Here is a 5,168-nt window from a genome sequence, read left to right as displayed (position 1 = left end):
AGTTACTGCATTCCTTATTATCCCGTATTAAATTCTCTCTGTAGATTCTCGATTGTACTGCTTATCTTATTCTTCTATTTCTATATTTATTTAATCTCAGTAGGGTCTTGACTTTTCCTCGTCACTATCCGACCGAGGTTAGGCTTGGCACTTTCTGAATACCGTTATGGTGTATTCATGCCCTTTCTGCACATATTTTTCATGTGCAGATCCAGGTACTTCGACTCAGACTTACCATCCTTGAGGCGAGGCAACCGTTCGGAGACTTCGAGGTATATCTGTCGCGTTCGCCGACCGAGGAGTCTCTCTCCATTCTCTCTTATAGTTACAACCCTTCTGTATTTATTTTGTTTTAGACTATTCTGGAGTTAGAGCACTATGTAGTGATCTTTAGCTTGTGATTCATGGGTTTCCGGGTTTTGGGCAAACTGTATTGATTTCGAGAATTTATATTGTGTATGTCGAGCGGCACTTTTAAACGTTATTATATCACTTTATTCTGTTTTAAATTATTTTTATTCCGCACTCTGGTTTATCTTTCGCAATTTAGGCTTACTTAGTCGTAGCAGACTAGGTGCCGTTGTCACACCTCCTTTTTACACAACCGAGTGGGAGTATAAGGGAGTTTTTTCCAATTAAAGTGACATTATTCGAAATGGAATTATTTTATTTATTTTTTTCAGAGTCGCCACTTGGAATGATTTATGGTGTCCCAAGTCACTAGTTTATTTTAAATCCCAAATCGAGAAAAATTTGACTTTATTTAAAAGTCTGCAAACCGAAAATTCTAGATAACGAATTTTGTTAACCCGGAAGAAAGTGTTAGGCATTCCCGGGTTCCGTGGTTCTAGCACGGTCGCTTAAACTATTAATGATTGGCCTATTATCTGATTTACCACACATTTTAAACCTATTGTACATTTTAAATTTTATAACCGCTTTTAATTATTTTAACCGCTTTTTTAGGATTTATGAAATTATTTCTTAAACAAGTTACGATTGTCGTACACTCATCGTTTTGGAACATACCGCAAACCATGCTACATGAAATGCACCCGCGATTCGCGACATGTTTATTTTATTAATATTCGAAGTTGTTATGATCGGGTCATATGAAATGCACATCCGAATTGACGTATCGTGACCATGCCATGGGAACCATGCACATAGTTATGATGTTTATTAAAACACCTAAAGCAAACTACGTAGAGGTCAATTAATGACTCTAGATTTGACAGTAAGGTTCTGCAAAAGTAAAACCAATTCTTCTAAATAAAAATGATAATATATCAATTATAGTTAAAAGATAACAAGTTTGTATAAAGTGATACATGTCTTTGACTGGGTGCAATTAAATTCTTTGAAACTTAAAGTCACACAAAAAAGGTTGTAGACATATGACACACTTCTCCTACTGCTAATGTATTCCATTGGGTATTTCCTTCCTTGCTTACAGAAGGAAAACATATAAAAATGAGAAAGGAAATTAATCAACAAGAATATAGATAAAACAGAAAGGTAATAGTATGCATGCTTACTGCTGCCTTTTAACTTTGGTGAATATGTTTCCAATGGAAAGTTATTACTCAAGTAATTCTCCTGAAACTCTTTTAAACAAATTCCAAAAACAAAACGAAATAGTTTCTCCATTTAGAATCCTCACGCCTTTAGCTGAACCTTTAAACTAAAGAAATCCATAGCAGGAAACCTCAAATCTATTCCTTCATAAGTAGTCTAAAATCTTACAATCTCCAATGGAAAATCAATAAAATGAAGATACGGGTTTTTTAATGGCTAACATATATTAAATCAAGTACATGTTGACTTAGCCATAGCTAACAAATAAATTCCCACTGCTGACTTGAGCACATCGAAATCACCACAGGTGGGTTAGATACGGACCATTTTGATCTAAAATAAATTACACAAAAGGGAATAATGAATCATGGATGCTCATGGGATTATGAAAGACTCGCAGAATCTCAAACTTTAAAGCATTATAAGTCCATTAACAGAGAAACCCATAATCACAACTCAACTTCACTACAACAATCATACCACCATGAAAACTTCATTCATTTCATAAGTTCACAAGAATTAGGCAAAATACCTGGTTGAACAAAGAACTCGAGTAAACAGACCAAATGCAGATGCGAACTCGACCGAAGCTCACAGTTCCCGAAATGGTAAAATCAGCGGAATCGAATAGAGATTTGAGTTCAAATCAAACTCTCTGCTTCGAAACAAATTCTACAGCTCCACCAAGCTCTGAAATCCCCAGAAAATGTTAGAGAAGACAAGGAATTGAAACTGAAAATCAGCTTTGCAATTTTTGAATTTTAGCTCTAAACTTTGTAATTTCCACTTGTTGCTAGAGGCTTCGGCGTGTGTGTGTGTTAGGGAAGAGCGTGTATGTGTGAGAGAGTGAATGGAGAAGAAGACGTTTGGGCGGGGGGGTCTCCTATGTTCAGGGGCGCTAGCCTTTTTTAGGGGTCTCTAATGAACTTAGGAATTTTTGGGGTTAAGATCCGATTTTTGGAGAACGAGGTGGAGTTGATGGAAGAAGAACAGGCGAGTTCTTTTAGAGGTGATGAGCGAACGGAGACGAAAGAAAAAGCTGACCTCGCGCCTAACGCCATCTCCAACCTTGTACCCGCCCTCATAATGGGAGTGTTTCTTCAAATATGGGATACACTATTCATCTCCCCCGTTAATATTCATCACTTTTTTATTATTATTTTATTATTTAATCTTTTAATTTATCTCTATATATATACCTAATTATGTTTATGTAATGTCGTTATAATATTAATATTATATCTTAACTTTGGTGTATAATTTTGATAAATTAATTTTCGTGCATTTATTATTTTTATGTAGAAATGGCAGTAGATGAAAATCAACGATTTCAAGAATTTTTATTTCGACATAGAAGAATTAAGGACAAAGATGCTCATTTTGCACTTCGTAATGCATTAATAGATCATTTATGGGAGAATACTAGAGGTTGAAGTTGAATATTTATCTAGTATTTCGAATGAATTTTATCGTTATGTAATATATATTTAATTAATCTTATATCGCAATGATTTCACTTTTATTGGAATTATTAGTTAATCTATAATAATTGCTTACAAATTATATTATTTAAAATTTTATGAAATTGTTTTAATTATGGAAATTACAAATTAATAAAAATAAAAGATGAGATTTGTTTAATGGAAATTAAAAAATAAAATTGAAATGAAAGATAATAATATAATATAGAAGAATTAGAAGAATATAAAAAAGTTTGGGAAAAAAAATGGGGGAATGATTGGAGTAAGTTGTCCCCAAAATGGATCTGATCCCTTATCTTGGGTCTAGGTTGGGGGTTTTAATAAGGGGTTGGGCCGGTTTGGTTGTGTTATGGGCTGGGGGTTCTAGGCTATTTTGGGTCTCACAAAGAAATGGCCCAAAAGAAAATTAAAGATCCAAATATTTCATCTTCTTTTCTTATTTTGCTTTTTTCTTTGATTTAAACTCTAGCCAACTTAATTGAAACACCTATTTCAAATTGATTTTTGTATAAATGACCTATGAAACTAATTGATTAAAGCTAATGTACATTTTTTTGTGATTTTCATGTATTAATCTAATAATTAAAGAGTAATTAATTTCTAAAAATGCAAATTGAACCTAAGATGACATGAAATGAAAAAATGTGACAATTTTTTATGATTTTTCTATGATTTTAAAATATTAAAAATGTATGAAATGCAACTAAATAAAGAAAAATTCCTAAAAATCAATTAAATTTATTTTGGTCTATTTTTAGGAGTTATTTCCATGCGGGGCAAAAATTAGGTTCTCACAGCCGTCACGATGGTTCAGGGAGGGCGAACCGGGGTCGTGACACCAAGTCTAAGAAAAACAGGCTAACAAGAAATTGTGGTGAATTCAAGAGATTGACAGCCTACTCGACTTGAGCCAATTTTACTTGCAGTGTTTGAACACCCAATTAGGCTTGAGAAAGCCAATTCGGGCAAAGTCACTCAAACTACGAGAGGTATAATATGTGAATAATTATGTGTAAAGGTTATATCACGACCTCAATCATAACAAGCTAGGCCTGGATTTTAGACCCCATTAGATACTCACCTACGTGTAAGTCACTTCCCTATTGCTTTTTATCCTTTAAAAAAAATCTCCTACAAAAATATTGTACTTAGATTATTTTCAGCAATCAGTAGCATTAAAAGTAGAATAAAAACAAATCCAATCATGGTTAGAAGTGCAATTAAAGACAATACACATAGCTAGATTAGGTAGAAACCCAATTCTCAACCAATATTAACTCCCTGTGGATATCGATCCCAGCCTATCGGGTAAAACTGCATCGACCACTCTTCGCCATTATATAGTGGTGCAGGGTTGGAACTGATTAGTCAGCCTGGACACTATGTTACGGGTTGTGCAAGGGTAATGTTATTTTCAATACTATCTATTATATTTACCTATTTACTCTAACTATAATTAATCTATTTCTTTTATTAAATAGCATTCTAACGGAAAGCAACCAATGGCAAGTAAGAAAAAAGGGCAAGCAGACAAAGAAGCAAAGATATTTAACAAATCAAGACAGTAATGATGAACAACCCATGTCACCACTTGCTGCAAATATACCAATTGAGGAGGAAATACTACTTTCAGCACCATGGTTCAGTCAAGGAAGTCAATCAAGTCATCCAGTTCAAGACATAAACTTTCAGTTTATGCGAAATCCTTCAGTGCAAAGGAAACCTCCCAACAACAGTGTCCCACCACAGTTTCCTGATTTTGAATCAGATTCTGTTCTAGATATTAGGCCAAAGAGTTTCTCTGAAAAGGAACAATGTTGTTTCTGAGACAGCAAGGAACCATCAATTTTGTTGGTGACTCATCTGGGGTGAGTGTGCCCTCAAACCTATCATACTCAGCTAAGAATGTCACCTGGAATGGTAAGAAAGCTATCACAGAAATCATCTTGAAAAGATGGCCAAGATAAAGATAAGAAAGGGTAATGGTAGGTCACAAAACTAATGTGACTTGAACTAAAGGTGGAAAGTCATTTAAGTGGTGAAAGTTTTTGTGAATTTAAAGTTTAAAAGGCTTGTACTTACTGCTATGACAGTACAATTATTATTTTG

The 5,168-nt window shown here is 34.2% G+C and overlaps 1 long non-coding RNA gene across 1 annotated transcript; it reads right to left on the bottom strand.

The window, feature by feature from the left end:
* Window positions 1-1,545: 1,545 nt before the first annotated feature.
* On the bottom strand, window positions 1,546-2,651 carry LOC138868223 (uncharacterized). The gene is made up of 2 exons (XR_011400012.1): window positions 2,111-2,651; window positions 1,546-1,911 (listed from the first exon to the last, which is right to left on the bottom strand). It is a non-coding gene; the product is annotated as an uncharacterized lncRNA (long non-coding RNA).
* Window positions 2,652-5,168: the final 2,517 nt, after the last annotated feature.

The sequence above is a fragment of the Nicotiana sylvestris genome, chromosome 5 (genome assembly GCF_000393655.2).
Source record: "Nicotiana sylvestris chromosome 5, ASM39365v2, whole genome shotgun sequence".
In the NCBI taxonomy this organism is placed as follows: Eukaryota; Viridiplantae; Streptophyta; class Magnoliopsida; order Solanales; family Solanaceae; genus Nicotiana; species Nicotiana sylvestris.
Note: the sequence above shows the minus strand (reverse complement) of the source record. Positions and strands in the feature narration are given on the sequence as shown.